Source organism: Amblyomma maculatum, chromosome 1 (assembly GCF_055883805.1).
Source record: "Amblyomma maculatum isolate TAMU_Amacu chromosome 1, ASM5588380v1, whole genome shotgun sequence".
In the NCBI taxonomy this organism is placed as follows: Eukaryota; Metazoa; Arthropoda; class Arachnida; order Ixodida; family Ixodidae; genus Amblyomma; species Amblyomma maculatum.
Window position 1 is genome coordinate 435,552,562 of NC_139344.1, and position 18,615 is coordinate 435,571,176.

Below are 18,615 nucleotides of genomic sequence, written 5' to 3' on the forward strand. Positions count from 1 at the left end.
TCTGTTGCGTTCAAGGTGGAACCACAGCTTCTTCCTAATTTTCTTCATCTCGATGAGAAAGGGTGTTTTGGCTATGTTTAGCTATGTAGACTGCTCGGCATTTGCGATCCACATTTGATCATTCCTTCGCTGGGCAGCGGTTTGAGATACCTGATGGTGACATAAGATATTCCTGGCAACTCAAACAGTTCTTTCAGGCGATACAGGCGTGAGGCAGGGAGGTGGTGGGGGTGGTAAAAACTTTCATTTCCAACAGATACAGGGTAGGCGTCAACCTACCCGCCTACACGACGATGCACTCGAGAAAAACGTGTTCCGCAGTCTCCCGCATTTCACGGAAAGGACACGCATCGATGGATGCAGACAATGTCCGCACAAAGGCTCGGCAGTGGATCGGTAAAATGCCGCGAGTGTAGCGCCATATGAATGACGCGCGGCGTGCATCCAGGAAGTGCGCAGAGATGTATTTCCACATGGGACGCTCGACGGGTATTAGATCTCTATGTAGATGGTTCGGTAGATGTGTGGTCAATAGGTCTAGTGCGGTCTTCAGTTGCGCACTCTGAGGCTCTTCCTTTTAACTCCTCTCTCAGCAGTATCGAATTCTACACAGCCATACGGTAAAACATGAGCAGCGTCCCAGCGCGAGGGGAGTTATACGACAGGGGCTCCATTCTTGTCAGTGGTATGTCGCACTCTGCTGCTCGCGCTACCCATCTCACGTGGAACGCTCTAGCACGGCCGCTCGATGGAAGCGCACTGGGTGCGCTTCCATCGAGCGGCCGTGGCTCTAGCCAGGCCGTGAGGTCTGGGACGCCGAGGCCTCCTCTATGTCTTGGTTGGCGGACGACCGGACGCCTTACTTGGTCTGGGGCGCCCTGCCAAAGAAATCGAAAAATGACTCTGCCCGTCGTTTTTTTTTTTTTTGTACTTGCAGGCATGTCCAGAATGCAGGCAGTGAAGCTAATTGTACTGATGGGGAGGGTGCAGATAATAGTTGCCTGTGATCTTAGAGGGCAGCGTAGTAAACGCAAGTCCGTGGCCTTCCTGGCGAGTTTGTTTTCGGTTGCTTCACAGTTCGTTGTAGAAGGCCCGCTCTGGTCAAAGAAGAAGCCATGCATCCTAGTTTCTCGTACTACTGGGATACCTGCAACTGCGGAAGAGCTGCTGTTCAGGTAAACAGCGGAGCTTTTGCGCTTGTTTAGGTGCGCCCCGCTCGCAGTGCAGTAGCTGCTGGTAACCTGCAGAACCCGAGGCGCTGAGTACGCGTCTGGGACAATGACTCTCACATTGTCACCATAGCCGAAATGGGCACACTTGGTGAGCCGGCTGGGAACTTGGTTCTTGTGATTTAGGTAGGGGTCCGCGGCGAGGCGTTGTAGCAGTGGCTCTATCGCTATTGTGTAGAGTAGAGGGGAAAGCGGGCGTGCCTGCCTGACGCCCCGTTCTACCACAAAATGCTCAGATAGACTCACCCCTGAATATTTACTGCCGAGCGCGGCTCTGCGTACAGTACTTGCACCATGCGGACATATTCCTTGTCAATCCTGGCTTGATGCATTTGTTGAATAAGTAATCATGGCGCAGCCTATCAAATGCCTTCTCTTGGCCCAGGGATAGTAGTCAAAGCAGAAAGCTGGACTAGTTGGTGTGTCATCATAAATAAAATTACTAGCGCAAATAACATAGACACAGACATAGGAGTAGACAGGACGAGTGCTAAACATCAACTGAGGATTTACTGCAATAAAGGGGAACATAAAAGCACTTGGTGGTGCATGCGCACTCTAGTCAATGCCAACGATCAAAAACTAATCAAAAGGGGGCGAACTGTTCCTTAGTTACACTTTTTCTTTTTCTGAAAGGGTAATTGAAGGCGCACTGACACACTTATCGCCTACCTTGCTATTGTGATATGTTTCACATATCTTACGCCCTAACATTGTGCCTCCTGTACCAAGGACAAATGCGGCATCAAACGCCGGCACGCACCCTCAACGCTTACAATGATTGGCCAAATGGCCGCCCCCTGCCAATGAATCTACCAGCGAACAGTGCTCTCGTAATCGATCATTAAGGCAGCGACCAGACTGCCCAACGTAGCATCTACCGCAGGATAGGATAGGATAGGATAGGAAATACGTTAGTTTCTCTACGAGGGTCTTGTGCTAGTAGCGGAAGAGTTCCATCTTCCGTCTTCTCACAGGGTCGGTGCCCCTATTCCAGGGCTCCGCTGAGCTTCGCTGCTCGCTGGGCGTGCTGGATTAAACCTAATTGGCAATCCAAATCGCCGCTGGAGAGCCGGCTCTCCCACTGTTCCGCACTCGGGTCTTTACGAAAGCTGTCGTTATTCTTACATTGCCACGTGATGTGGTATAGCGAAGGTTTGCTACCACATCATGGGCAGGTGTCTCGATATTGTGACGGGTAAATTTTGCTCAGGGTATGCAGGTTAGGGAATGTTTCTGTCTGCAGTCTTCGCCAGTACACGGCCTCTTGCTGTTTAAGATCCCGATGAGGCGGCGGATAGCGGATCCTTACCCCCTTATAGTAGTTAAGAATGTCGGAGTACGTAGGGCCGACTCGCTCGGGTAGATCGTCCGATTGGGAGGAAGCTCGGCTCGTGTACCCTCGAGCTACCTGTTCGGCGCGTTCGTTCCCCGCTATGCCGGTGTGTCCTGGCACCCAGTAGATGTTGTGTTTGACTTTTGATGGGGTCGTGCTATGGAGGAGCCTGAGGGCGGCGCGACCTATGCGGTCGTTCATGTAGTTACGGCACGCTTCTCTAGAATCTGTAAGAATGGTAAGGGACGTGTTGCATCGATACCCGGCTACCACCGCAAGAGCAACGGCCAGCTCCTCCCCTTCGGTTACCGTGCATTCCCTGACTGAGGCGCTAGCTAGTTCCTTTAGGTTGGAATCAATAGCTACCGCCACGGCGCTATTATGTGAGCTTCCTGTATACGAAGCCGCGTTCGTGTATACCGTGGTGGATCTTGTAGCTAAATTTAGTTGTACATACTTCGCCCGGGCTGCTCTACGGGCCACATGCAAGTTGGGGTCCATGTTCCGGGGAAGGGAGCTAACCTTTAGCGTCTGGCGAATTGCGTCCGGTATGCTCGCAGTACGGTTCTCGATTTCCGCAGTTGCACCTAGCCCCAGTCGCCTAAGAAGCGAGCGCCCCGTAGGAGTCTGCTGGAGCCTGGCTATCTGCGTGACCAGTTGGGTTTCTTTGATCTCTTCGAAGGTGTTGTGAACGCCAAGAGCTAGCAGTTTTGCGTTAGAGGTGTTCATTGGTAGGTGCAGGGCTGTCTTGTAAGCTTTGCGGATGATGATATCTGCACTTTCCACTTCTTCTTTGTTGAGGTTGAAATACGGGAGGGCGTAGCCTACGCGACTGAGTGCCAGGCTCTGAACCAGGCGCAGGGTATCCCCCTCTCGCATACCGCTCCGCTTCTGCGACACACGCGTGATCATCCTGGCGACCTGAGTGGTCGATTGCTTGAGAAGGCCGAGCGTATGGCTGCATCGCTGATTGTTCTGAAGCCACATTCCTAAGACTCGTATCTTGTCTCGTTCGGGAAGTAGCTTTCCTTCGAGGGAGACATTGAGGGTCCCTTCTTTGTGTTTCACTTCGGATTTTTCTGTAGAGCAGGCGAGACCTCGTGCATGGACATATTCTTCTACGCAGGTAGCCGCTGCTTGCAGCCGTTCTTCTTTCTGGCCGAGCGATCCGGAGGTAACCCAAACCGTGAAGTTGTCAGCGTACATGGCGTGCTGTATGCCTTCGATCTTCTCAAGTTGTCTAGCGAGTCCGATCATAGCCACATTAAAAAGTAGTGGCGAGATGACAGACCCTTGAGGTGTGCCTTTGTTGGGGGTCGAGAATTTATCGCTGCGAAGGTCTCTGAGCCCAACCGTTGCAGTTCGGTTGGAAAGAAAGGCCTTCACGTAGCTGTGAATCTTCTCGCCACAGTGGAGGTTGTCGAGTCCTTCCATTACAGCCGCATGGCTAACGTTGTCATAGGCCCCTTTATTATCAAGGGCCATGACCGCGTTATCGCCAGCGCTCGGGACATTGGTGAGGACTTCCTCTTTGAGTTGTATGAGGACGTCCTGCGTGGAGAGGTGAGCTCGGAAGCCGAACATGCTGTGGGGGTACAGGTCTTCATCCTCCATGTAATTTTGGAGCCTCCGAGTAACGACACGCTCGTAGAGCTTGCCTAGGCAGGAGGTGAGTGAGATAGGTCGGAGGTTTTCGATCTGGAGTTTCTTACCCGGTTTTGGGATCATTACGACCTCTGCATGCTTCCACTCTTCAGGAACCGTTCCTGCGGCCCAGTGCCCGTTGAGGAAGGTTGTCAATTGGTCGACTGCCCCGTCGCTGTGGTTGCGTAGGAGTGCATTATGGATCTTGTCTGCACCCGCCGCCGTGTTGCGCGTGCATACCTTTATGGCAGCGAACACTTCTTCCCTGGTGATCGGTCTGTCCAGGTGGGTGTTCGGTCTTCCCAAGTATGGTTTCGGGTATGCTGCAGGCAAGGTCGTGCCGTAGCATTTCTCTTTTACTTTATCTAACAGTTCCTTCTCCGTACCCTCGAAGGTGTGGATGAGTCTGCGGATAGCTTTCCCGCTTTCGGCCCTGGTTTGGATAGGGTCGAGAAGGGTCTTGAGTATACGCCACGTTTTGGCCGTGCTGAGGGTGCCGTCCAGCGAGCTACTGAACTGCTGCCAGCTCTGCCTGGCCAATTGGGCTGCATACTCCTCCGCTATCTTGGTGACTTCTGCAATCTTCAGCTTGAGTTTCCTGTTAAAGCGCTGCTTCTTCCAGCGCTTGGTGAGCCCTCGGCGTGCCTCCCATAGCCTGAGGAGCCGGGGCTCCACCTCTGGTGTTTGCTCGGTGCGATCCACTTCCTGAGTGTACTGCTTCTGGATGTCTTTGAGTTGTTGACACCAATCATCTATGGAAGTAATCCTCCCTTCCAGGTCCGCGCATGCCTTGCGGAAGGCCGGCCAGTTGGTGATCTTGGCCGTGCCGAACTTGCGCTTGATGTTGGTGGCTGTTATTGTGATCTTCAAGATATAATGGTCACTGCCTAGATTCTCCAGCAGATTCTCCCACGTTGCATGTTTCGCCCCCCTGGCAAAAGTTAAGTCCGGACACGTATCCTGGCAGACAGAATTGCCAAGGCGCGTGGGTTGAGTTTCGTCCGTTAAGAGGGTACATTGGATCGCTTCCGCCGCATCCTCGACCTCTGTACCTTTCTGATAATTTGTGGGGTATCCCCACTGCTGTCCGCGAGCGTTAAAGTCACCTACAATTAGCAGCGTGTTGCTTTTAGCAAGTTTGCTGGCCCCTAGAAAGAGTTTATGAAAATTCGCGTCCCGCTGGCGAGGCGGGCTATAGAGGTTTACGAGAAAGACACTCTTTTCCTTGTGCTTTTTTGGGAATAATTTCCGTCACTAAGTGCTCAATTTTCGTGTTGGGAATCGGGTCATGGGCTATGGTTACCTACTTTTTGCTCACCAGGGTTGCCGTGCGTCCGGTATCGTAGCACGTATATCCCCTGAGTGTCGGTGTCGTGTTAGTTTCCTGTAAAGCTATTATATCGGGTGTGGAGTCTTGCGTGAGTAGAAACTGCATTAGGAGTCCCTGTTTTTGGCGGTACCCCCTGCAGTTCCATTGCCAGATTTCTAGTGGTGTTTGTTTAGCCATGGCTTTGGGCGTTGTTCGGATTGGAGCCTTCGGTGACGAAACCGTGCTCTTGTATGAGCCTGTCCCGGGCCTCGTTTGTTATTCGTCGCGTATTTTGGCTTCTGACGTGGTCCTGCCACGCAACGTTTTGCTCTATTAACGTGACTTTCTGTTCTAATAGGTTGGTTTTGACATACATAGCATCTAATCTTGCATGAGTTTGGCGAAACTCTTCTTTGATGCGAACCGTGAAATTCTCCACGTGCTGCATGAAAGCTCTTAATTCCTCGGGGCTCACGTCTAAGGCGGACGGGGGTCGTTGCACTTCTGCCGGCGGGATCGGGGGCCATGGTACCTGCCCTGTTCTTTGAGCCTGCATCTCTTTAATGAGGTCATTGACTTTTTTACGGAGATATGCATTCTCCTCTCTTAGAGCTTTAACCTCTTCCGAGTTACGCGTAATATTCTTTTGATCCGAGTGCGTAAACAGTGAGTTTGGAGGGCCCGCTCCCCAGCTCACCTTAACGCCGCCCTTCTTCTGTTGTTGCTTCTGCGACTGCTGCTGTCGCTGCTCCAGCTTGGCCGTTGACCGGTTTAGCGGCGGGAAAGAGTCCTCCCTGGATCGGCTCTGGCTGCGATCTTGCACTATGCTACGGCCTTGGCTCGAGGAGCGGCCATGGTCCCGCTCCGAGCTCAGCCACCTGGTTCGGCGCTCTTGACTCAGGTTCCGGTTCCGCTGCTGCTGCTGCAATTGTTGCAATTGCTGCTGGGGCTCCCACTGCAGCTGCTGCAGTTGTTGTTGCTGCTGCTGCTGCCGCTGCCAGTGCTGTTGCCTGGACTGCCGGACGCCGCTCGTGCGGCCCCGGAGCTCGTCAGTAGTTTTGAGGCGTCGACGGCACTCTCTGGTGACGTGGTCGCCTTGGCACACCATGCATTTCGCCTTGCACTGGTGCCCTTCTGGTGGGTCGTGTGTGCCGCACGTCCTACAGAGCTTGGTGTTCGGCGTTGGACAGACGTCCGAACGGTGGCCTTGCTTTCCGCATACGTAGCAGATCTGCCTCGTAGGACGATATGGGTAGGTCTTGAATTCTCCAGAACGGTAAATGACCCACTGCGGGATATACGGGCCGTCGAAAGTGATGAGCGCCGTTTCCGACCTGCCCAGCATTCTCGCTTCGCGAATCTCCACTCCTTGGGATCGAAGCCGGAGCCTAGATTTCAGTAGGGCCGGTGATTGCCCCGGCATAACACCGTGGATGACGGCACGCTTGAGGTCATCCGGTAGGGCTGGATAGGTGTTGGTTTCATAGATTTGGTCATTTATAGTGAGCTTTTCGATCTTCCTGAGCACGTCGGCGATGTCCAGGTCGGGCGTGCTCGCAATCATGATGTTCGAACCGGGCCGGAGTCTCATGATGAAGTCTTGTTCCTTGATCTTTCCTCCGCTGGCCGCGACGAGGGCTTGCGTTGCCTGGTCAACACGGATTTCGCTGATTTTTATACCTCCCTTGGGACGGTAGATGATCTTGATATCATCCTTCGGCAGCGGCGGCGGATGTGGCCTTATTTGCCGCTGCGCTCCCGCCAGATGTTTTGATATAGAGCGCGTCACACCATTCGCGTGCGCCACTACTCTGCCAGCTGCGGCTTTCGGCGCTATCTTGTTTCTTGTTTCTTTCCAGGGCTCACCTGGCTGCAAAATGACGTCGCTATGCGGCACAGCGAACTTCGAGTCTTTCTTTTTTGGGCGCCGTTTGGAAGAAACAAGCGTCCAACGCTCCGCATTTTCGTCTTGCAGTGGGTAGATATCGGCCTCGCAGTCCCGCTGCGGTGGTGAGGTCTCCATGGCTTCGTTCACTGCCTCCCCTAGTCCGGGGCTCATATTTACCGGCGACGCGGCAGGAAATTCGTTCGTCTCTTGAATATTCGCCAGACCTTGAGCCGATGTCTGATTAGGTCCACTCCTGGGTCTAACCGATCCTTCGGAGTCCGAGGACGTCGATGGACAGTCGTCTAAGCCCTCTGTCTGGTTGGTATTTGCCTCTTCGGCGTCGGTGAAGAACCCCCCGTCAGGGATCAAAAAATCATCGACGCCCGAAGCCTTCTTGATTTGATGTTGTTCTCCGCCTACGTCGAGTTTTATTTCCAGGTGTTCCGCATAATTGTCCGACGGCCTTCCGCTGGCGACGGTGGACGATGTCTGGCCACGGCCACCTTCCGCCTCGTCACTACCGCCGCGACCGTGACTGGATGGGCCCTTATTCATCTGCGTGGACTGCCCTTCCTCGTCAGTGCCTTCCGATAGCTGCTTGCGAAGAAGCATGGCATGACGCCGGACGCGACAGCGTGGCTGGCGCCGACCTCCGGGCTCCCCTTCATCACACTCTTGGTCATCGTGGTCATGACTAAGCGCCGTGAGGCTCATAACCCGGAGCTAGGGTTAGCTCCGCGATGTCCACTTGGCAGTTCACAATCCACGGGCGGCCAAAGAAGGCACTCACGGACAACAGACTTGACTCCACAGATCCTGCTCAGGGAGATCTTGCAGAATGCACTAACATATGCGGAATGGGGCAATGGTATCCGGTCAGAAGATTATCTAAATTGGAGCCGAAGCGAAGCGCGTCCGCTCACATCGGCAGGAGAGAGGTATGCGGTAAACGACGCCGGCAATGCAGGTTACAAACTTGCGCTCGTGTTTTTTGGTGCAGATCGGCTTCCTGTTCTCATTAACGGCTTTGCACATGCGCACCAGCTTTTCGGAGGCGGTGAACAAAACGTCCACTCCGCACTTCTCCAACATTTTTCAGCCGGTGCGATAACTGATGCACGTAAGAAATGGCTGCACGCCTCAGCGTTTTTAGTATTTGTCACCTGGCATGACAGGGCGATCACCTGCCCAGACTTCTTTCAGGAGGCATTCCGCCACAGTCGTCACTGTGTCCTCAGGAAATTTGGCCTTCTGCAACCGGTGCACTTGAATCTGTAAACTGTCCTCAATTTTATGCTCACATGACCTTTCAAGAGCACCACGCAGGCAACTTTTTGCAATGCCTCGTTTAACCAATTTAGAATGTGCAGAATTATACGCCAAAATTTCTTTTTTTGTGTGTGGCTGGTACGACCAGCAGATGGGCCCCGTGCCAAAGTACAAACATAGTTCGAGGAACTGAAGACACCCATTCATAGGAATTTCTTGTGTGAACCTAAGTTTGTCTGAACATCCAGCGTAAATACCTAAAACCCTTTTTAAAACCTGTGGCTTTTCGCACTCATTACCAATGTTCACAAACACAATAAAATCATCACCATATCTAAAACACCTGACAACACCTTTTTCTTTTTCCAAGAACGCTGCGACACGCTTGTCAAATTGACCTAAAAAATTTCACAAAGTATGGGAGCTATGCACGAGCCTATACAAATACCATCCTTCTGTACGAACAACTTATCGTTAAAACAAATGTAGGTGGATGAAAGGTAACATTTAACTAAGGCTACAAAGTCATTTACTGAAACCCCGCTACTATTCTGAAATTTGACAGCATCCCCACCTTCAATCCGCTCTTTCACTGCGTCTAACAGCTCTGCTTGAGGAATAAAATAAAATAGCTCCTCAACATCAACTGAGAAAGCAAAGTTAGCTCCTAAGGCACCATCCTGCTTCTTCAAAAACTCGATAACATCCTTCGAATTGCTCACGCGAAACGGGTCCTCCACATCTAGATGTCTTAAATGCCTTTGTAAATATTTCGATACCAGGCCTTGCCAAGCTTCTTTTTCGGATACGATAGCTCGGAGAGGCATGCCTTCTCTGTGGGGTTTTGCCGAAAAGAAAATGTTCAGTCCCAGCAAACTCGCTGATTTTACCAACTTGTGTAGTCCTGTCAAATTGATCTGTTCGCACAGTTTCAATGCATCTGCTTTTACTGTTTAGCCAGACAGTTTCAGGTGAATAAAATTCTTGTCACCGTTAATGAGGACAGGAAGCCGATCTGCACCAAAAAACACGAGCGCAAGTTTTTATCCTGCATTGCCGGCGTCGTTTACCGAATACCTCTCTCCTGCAGTAGATGCTACGTTGGGCAGTCTGGTCGCTGCCTTAATGATCGATTACGAAAGCACTGTTCGCTGGTGGATTCATTGGCGCGGGGTGGCCATTTGGCCAATCATTGTAAGCGTTGCGGGTGCGTGCCGGCGTTTGATGCCACGTGTGTGCTTGGTAGAGGAGGCACAAGGTTACGGCGTGAGATATGTGAAACATATCACATTAGCAGGGAAGGCGATAAGTGTGTCAGTGCGCCTTCAATCACCCTTTCAGAAAAATAAAATGTCTACCTAAGGAACAGTTTGCCCCCTTTTGATTAGTTTTTGATCGTTGGTTTTGACTAGAGTGCGCATGTGCCACCAAGTGCTTTTATGCTCCCCTTTATTGCAGTACATCCTCAGTTCATGTTTAGCGCTCGTCCTGTCTACTCCTATGTCTGTGTCTATGTTATTTGAGCCAGTCTTTTTATTTATGATATTTACCAGGGATATTAGGACGCCTCCAAGATTGCGCGATCGCAGCCAAGTTATGACTGCGAGACCATGTAGTTCCATACATCGGCCAGGCACACAGCAAGCCTGGTACGACCCGACAGTGTCGGAGAGCGCGGGTGTCAGGTGCAATGACAGACATTTCGTTAAAATCTTGTAGTGTGTGTTTAAAAGTGAGATAGGCCTCCATGTTTTATGGTCCATGGCCCTGTTGCTGTCTGCACAGTAAGGTCAAGAGCCCCTCATTCATGCTTGGGCTGAGCTTCCCTTCGCCCAGTAGAGCGTTCAATAAGTTGGTGAAAGGCGTTTTCAAGAGCGGCCAGAACAGTTTATAAAAGGCGGGCGGTAGGCCATCCGTTCCTGGGCTCCTGTTCAATTTCGTAGATTTAAGTGCTGCGTACAGTTCATCGTCGGTTAGCCATGCCGCGTCACTGAGGGGCTCGTGTGGAGAACATCGAGAAACGTAACCGCTTGGAGCAGCGTCTTCATCTTTCTCCGTACCTTGCATTCCTTGTATTCTTTGCATGCGTGTGCTTCATTGCATGGTACCGCGCCGCGGTTCGTGAAGCGCTGCTCATAATTGCGCTTTTCCACCGTGAGGATAATAGCTGGATTCCGCGCGTAACAGATACTGCGATTGGCCAACAAAGACGAGAAGGTGTTGGATTGGCACGCAATTTGGAAGTACCAAAGACCGTGGGGCCCTGCGCCATTTATCTTTAGGGCCCGTGGCGCGCATCGCATTCAAAGGTCGCGACACTTCCCAATACGCCCTGCGCGCTGCTTGTTTCCTTCTACCCGTTCGATCGGGGATAACCGGTCCCAGGCTTCCGTGTGCTGTGCGATGTCAGCGCACGTTAAAGGTCCCCAGCTGGTCGAAATTACTCCGTAGACCTCCATTACGGCTCCTCTTTCTCTTGTTCCACTTTCACTCCCACCTTCCTCCCTTCCCTTGCGGCGCGGTTGAGGGGTTCACAGAAAACAAGTGAGACAGTTACCGCGCCTTTCCCTTCCTATAAATAAATTAGTTTTTTTTAAGACCCGCGGATGGCTGCCTGCCCGTCGAGACGACGACTCCGATGACCTCCCGCACCACCGTGGACTTCAGGACGTGAGATTAAAGATGTCTGTTAAACGGCCCGCTGTGTATTTGTCTTGCGCATCTCTCGGGCAGAGGAATCGCCCACAAGACTAAAATAGTTAAGTCACTTAATTAGGGCGACATCAAGGATGTGACTGACGCCACCCATCTGCCGTCAGCTATGAGGACCAAGCGGGAACGAGTAGGCTCCAACGCTGCCGGGCGGCGCTACTTGCCTTCTGCAAGTGACAGATGATGCGCCTTTCCTTTCCTGTAAACGAGTTATAGAACGCCGGTGAACGTAGACGAGCTCGACATGGAAGCCAATGAGAGTTTAGCTGCTGGCGAACGGCGCAGAAGACTGGAGAAATTAATTTCTGATCCCGACGTAGTCACTGATTTTCGCTACGTATATCCAGGCATAACAGAGCTAAATGCTTAGCGATCGCATTTCGCGGCCCTCTTTTCGTCGCAAGGTCTCGACCAGAAGGAGGATTTTCAAGAAGCTGTCGGCTCCTTCTTTGGGCCTCGTCCTCAACTTCCAGAAGACGTATGTTTGGGTGGCGCAGTGGTTACGGCGCTCGACTATTGTGCCGAAGGAAGCGGGAGCGAATCCCGGCATCGGTGGCTGCGTTACGATGGAGGCTAAACGGAGTGGCGTCCGCGTGTTGCGCGATGTCAGTGCACGTTAAAGAACCCCAGGTGGTCGAAATTTCGGGAATCCTCCTCTACGGCGTCTCTGATAGCCTGAGTCGCTTTGGGACGTTAAACCCCACAAACCAACAAAACCAGCCAACCGCGTAATTTTTTTCTTTTCCTTCTTCCTATCAGGCACAGCAACAAGAGTACAGCAGGCATAAGAGGTATTTGAAATTTATTTACAGGATAGAAAAGGCGCAGTATCTGTCACAATTCTCCGCGTATACAGGCTAGAACATTATGTTCTAGCCTCTATACATGTACCATGCCATTAAGAAAGGGATGAATGTGAAACAGTTGTCACCCTCAGTACTCGAAGAATGATTCCCCGTACCATTCGAAACAAATGCATAGCAGAATGCGGCACTCAGGCTTTCGCCTTTCACAACGTTAGTCTCCAAAGTGTCTCGTAATTTTTCGTATTAAGTGTTCCTCTTTTATTGATCAATATTTATATCACATTAGAATTATCGACACTAATTCCAAAGTAATTAGTTATATATCAGACAATCTAAGTCAGGATAATGTATTCAATTCTCACACATGCCACTCTGGCCAATCCGCCACTGTGGGTGCGCGCTATATGGACGGAGTGAAGAAGAAGAAGAGTAGCGTTTCTGGGCGACATATTGGGTACTCGCGGTATCTGGCCTTCCAGTGTTTCAAGCCGTTGAGAAATTGGGAGCCAAGAAGAGGCAACGATTCATACGCGCTGCAAAGTAGGCCTGTGCAATCACAATCATGCACGAAGTGTTTCCTAGTGAGCTACGTCCTACAAACACATTGTAGGGCAATCCATCTTCTACGTAACCCTAGCCTTAGGGAACGATTGTATTGCGTTCAGACAGCAGCTAGAACTTAGGGGCACTTCCAGAGTCCATCTGCACCGGCATCTGCGAAGCATAACATAACCAAGATTGTCGTATTAAAAATAGCTAATTTGGATATGATGAACTTCAACGTGCCAAAGTGATTCAGGCTACGAGCGACACGGTACTGTAAGGCTCCGGATTAATTCACTCACTCGGGCTTTTTAACGTGCCCTCAGATCGCAGAGTACATGTTGCGCCTCAAGGTTTTCTTGAATTGAATCCTGGGCGCCCAGACCTGGATTGCCCCCGGCTGCGTATTTGGGTTTGCTCGGTACGGTGTCTCCGCAAGGGACAAAACGACAGAAGAGACGAAGAAAGTGGGCTGTTCCGACTAGCATCTACCACCCCCAGGAGCCGAGCAGCCTAGCGATTAGCGGCGCATGCTTTTTCAATGGGCGTCATGTAGCGGGCGGTAGATGCTAGTCGGAACAGCCCGTTTTCTTCGTCTCTTCTGTTGCTTTGTCCCTTGCGCAGCCACCGTACTGAGCAAACCCAAATACGCCGCCCGGCTGTGCCAGCTCGGCAGCTGAGCCCATTAGCCACTGAGCCAGTTGCGGCGGGGTGATTGAAATTAACATGTTTCTGATGTATCTGTTTGGCAGTTGCCAAATGAGTCCCTTGTCATTTTTTGTTTCCACAACTAGGTTACGGCTCCTGTCGCGTCCAAGTTGGTGCTTTTGCAGACCTGCCTCAAGGATCAAGTCACACCGAAAGTTGTCACTTTTTTCCGGAGGTGAGCGAATGCTGCTATAATCGCAGCCCCTCGATATTGCCGAAATATAATTGTATCGAACGCCTTGTGTCTGTCTCTCATGCAGCTTTAAGCTCAATGACGTCTTTTTAAGGGTCATAAATGTGAGATAATTCATTATAACAAAAGGTTTCAAGCTACTAGGACAAAACGTAGAGTAGGCCAGCATAGTGCTTGGCATTATAGCTAAGATTAGCGATCGACATTCACAACTATAGGTGTTCTTACTGGCAGTGGAGCCCGTTGGAATAATTGGGAGAGCTCCCCACGTCACAGCCTTGAACTCTTCAGGATGACGGAATTATATGCACCTACAGGGAAGCGGGTGTAACTTTTAAGCGAAAAGCCCTGAAAGGAGTGAATGCTAATTATTTCGTGCAGATCGTTGCATATGTGCTCGTTCCGTTTTCGATTGCAGAAAGGCCCCAAGAATTAAGCATCTGTAATCACTATTTCAGACATTTGGAACTGCATGGATTCGTGCGGCATGCAAAAAACTGGGCTCCACTAGGCCACGGTTCCACATCTGCTCGCCATCTGATACAGCGTTTTATTTAAATAGTGGTACTTCATTATATATTTGTACATTAGCCCAGTTTATAAGGTCTCAAACCAATATTATGCGTTATATAACCAGGTGTATTGATGGCCAAAACGCAATTAAATGGCAAATGAAAAAATAACAGTGTGGCTCGCTGCGCATATTAGTTTCATGACACGCGCATATTAGTTTCGTATTATATTAAATCTATAGAACACATTGGATCGCACTGGGCAAGTATACGAATTGCGTGTGGTGCCGCTTTTATTCACCCCAACTGTATCGTGACGTCATCAAGGCAAATGATGTAGTTAGCCGTTGCCATTGTAATCCACGCACTGTGGTTGCCAGGACAACCATTGCGAGCCTAGAAACTCCTGTGTGAAGCTCGTTGCCACAAGAAAGCACTAGTATTCGTCTGAAGTAATCGTAGGAGGCAGAAACCTGGAAGACAACGGAACGAGCGTAACGTTTAAATGTATAACGTTTAATATATTGTAGAAATCCAGAAGAAATTGGCGTTGGCAGGTAACGTAATGCGAAGGCAAGATAGATAATCTCTAAGGTTGACAGAATTCATTCCAAGGAAAGGAAGACATTGCAGGAATCGGCAGAAAGTTAAATGGCCGGAAGAGATTAGGAAGGTTTTAGGGGTCACGTGGATTCCGCTGGCGTAAAACCGGCTTAATTGGATGAATGTGGGAAGGCCTTTGTCCTGCAGTGGGTGTAGTAACGCAGTAGATGATTATGATGATTCAGTTGGCAGGTTGTAGCTTGCAAGTAACAAGCCCGAGCACTGAGTGGTCAGCGAGTTGCGAGAAGTCACGAAACCAGATGGCATGATCGAGCTGGAACAAGCTGCCAGTCAGGCAACTCCTTCTATATGGAAGGATGAGAGGACAATCTAACACAATCTATTTTCGTAGTAATACGGAAAGTAGAGCTAGTCGGTACATGATTGCAAATTACGAGCGCTGCGACGGTGAACAACAACGAGACAGGAAGGACACGGACAGACGCCACATCGTGTAATTATCGTGTGTTGTCGCTCTGATTGGCTAAGCTGTTTTGTGGCTTGTGGCTTTGTGTCCTCGAGCAGGTAATTCAAACGAAGACTATGGCATAGCCTATTACCTACCAGTGAGTGACCATCACCTGACCTTTGAACTTGACCTGAAATTTAACCTTTCACTTTAGAGTACGCGAAAAGACAAACCAGTACTTCTGAGCCTACTTCCAATGGTGTAACCTGGTTATTTTTTTTGTTAAGTGGAAGCTGCAGGATAGGGTTATCGAGTGTGTGAACGGATAATGGTATATTGAAGGCAGAAGACACACGTCTTTTATTGTGCTTTACTTTACATCCCAAAATATAAAAGGCATGCGCTTAAGTCTCCTAGCGTGCGGAAGTGCATGTCTACTTTCGTTATAATCTTGTTCTGTTTTTATGCGTTTCGTTGCTTTTGCGTTATCTAAAACTTGGCATTTTCAATTTTTATCTGTTATTTTGGCTTGATTTTTTTGTTTTCTCTTTCATAATTCTTTTCTCGGCTGTTGTGATAAGGTGATTGAGCGCACTTCCACGGGGCGAATTTTGTGGACAATTTCAGGCCTTAGCTTGGCGCCTCGTGAGCCACATAAGGCTTTCATCGTAATTACGACGGCAGCACTGATTGTTCAGTAGTGCATTACTAAATTGACTCTATTGGCATAAATGGAGCGCTGCTCAAGTCACGCTGGTGACGTGTCTTTGCAGAGCCATCCCCTGCTTCTGTGACAGGTGCACCGAACCGCTGCTGGTCGTTCAACCGCGCGGAACTTCTCCGCAAGTGACAAAAGGTCTTGGAACGAAAAGGTGAAGAGGAGATGTAACAATTATCTTTAGTGAAACATATTCAGAGAGGCTAAACCACTCGAGCTGCCACAGTAAACCGAGGTCGCCAATCTCCGCATTACCCAGTTTATGCAATGCATTATTCACTTAATTGCTGTGGATAGTATTTCGAACGAATACGCACCTTAGTCAGGGCATACGTTGCAGATGGTGGTAACATTATTTATTTAGGGAAATTCAGCTCTTTTATTGGCTGCAGCTTGGGCTCGTTTTATGTTGCTTAAAAAGCACAGTAAGTATCTCATACCTTAGAAAGCTCAGACGCACTCCCATCGTCTGTTCATGGCACAGTTATATTCTGGACAAGCGCACATCATCAAGGCAAAGTTTGTTGAGAAGAAGTTTTTCTCGCATAGCCTGAGATAGCACTATGACGTGACCGGAAGTTGATAGAGACTTATATACAACGGGTCTACTCCACACCACGGACGTATCGAGGAAAATCGATACATCAGTGATTACCTTTCGAGAGGCTTGTACTTTTTCTTTGGTGTGTTGACTATCAAAAAAAGCACCCTTTCGTATGTGGCAAACATAGCTACTCGGTGCGAGCTTAGCACAAAGTTTGAATTCAAGCTTTTCCTCCGCATCTGAAGCTTACACAAATTTCATTGCTATGTTCATAACAGATGCTTACAGTTTTCTAGTGTTGTTTATCTATTCAATTCGTTTGCTCAAAAAGGGGAACCTTTGTTCCCTTTGATATTTTTGTCTTTTAAGGACGTTATATGTGTATTTTTAAAACACATGAGTCTCCTATCTCTCGAGTGTAACCAATTCTTGTGTTTAGACGGCAAGTGTTCTAGCCATTCTAACATCATCATCCGCCAGATTATAACCGCTGCAGGGCGAAGACCTGTCCCTTATTACTAAAACTAACTCTGTTCTGTGTTAACTTCATCCACTTCACACCTGCGAACTTCTTACGCAACCGCCCACCTAACTTTCTGCCTCTTCTTGCTGCGATTTTCTTCCCTTGGAATCCAATTCATTACCCTTCGCGACCGTATTCCCCGCAATTCACGTCACCGGTTTTGTGATCGAGAGCTGCCTGCCCCCTTAGCGGTAGTGATGAAAGCGAGTCAACCTCGAAGAGATGACCAAAGACATGTTTATACACTATGTACATGGCATTATTTACAGCAAATCTGCACAGGGCCGCGCACTTCAATCTAGACACAACTGTAGTAGCACAACGACGGCCGAGGAGACTACGAAGCGTCCCTTCATTGCGAGCTTCACGGCACTAGACGAACGCAGAGGCAGTGAGTTGGCGCACAAATTGTCCAATCCGGAGGAAGCATGTGAGGAAGCATGTGTGTCCCGAGAGGTCCAATCAGCGAGTGCGCTGATCGCTCGCTTCAAATCTGCCGTGGCGCGAAGGTAACTCGCTGCTAATGGACAGGCACCGTATCGTCTGGAATATCGGGTGTATTAAAACAAGCCGCCTGCCGATGCTTCCTGGCAATGTGCGCTGAATTGTGGAGCAGCGTCGGAGTTTACTGTGAGGGTGTTAGCAGGAGAAGCTTGACGTTAGGTTGCAATCGGGCGGCTTGCCCGGGCACAACTGTGTCCACGCCATCAGCTAATGCGCCATGAAGACGAGCTGCATCCATGTGGCTAGGACGCCGGACGCGTTCGTTCGCCAGGACCTCTCAAATCCACGTCCACTGTCCAGGCACCAGGTAGCTCCACTTGCCTCGGGTTCCACTCGCAAGACCAGGATCTCTTCCCACAGCCGTGTCACCAAGGTACATCTACCAGCTTCGCTCGGGTCGCTCCAATGCCATTGAGTCTCGCCACTTGTCACGGTTGATCGTTCCGCAGCGTGCAAAACAGACCGACACCAGGCAACACCCGACGCGAGCAAGTACCCTCTGTCATCCATCAAACATCAAAAAAAAAAGGCATTGTTCAAAGTAACTTAACCAGATTGGCGTTTCCTTCTTATTCCGGCTGCAACAAGAGGCAAATTTATGATGCAGCATTCAAGATTCAAATAACATTTGTCATATTAAAGACAACAGGAACAGTCAATAATCAGGCAATAACAATGAAAACAGGCCAGTTGAAATAATTTGGGCCGTGAACACACAACTGAGAAAACAAGGAAGTCTTTCAATTTTGCCTTGATCTGCCTACTGTTCGAGACAGAACGTTCGTCATAATCGGCTACGCCTCGAATGCATGACTTAAAGTGTTCTAGTTTGCAGTGACGTCTCTTCCAACCAGTAGCAGAACATCTAGCAGTACTCGACCGGTTTTCTCCCCGCCCTCTATTCAAACTCCGGCTGTTCGTTTCCCTGAATACCTTTCCCTACTGTTTCTGAGCGCAGAAAAATACAAGCACGTGTTACTCGCTTTACTCAACGACCTGTCTCTCTCCATACGCTTCATGCACCAGTCGCGCTTTTTCTCTGCACGAGCACAATTCTTCCGTTGGGGTAGTCATCGCTTCTTCTCTTTTCGCGATAGCTTCAACGTTTTCTTCCTTCGATGGCAGCATTCGTTCTTGCGACTGCATTTCCGCTCTTTACAGCGGT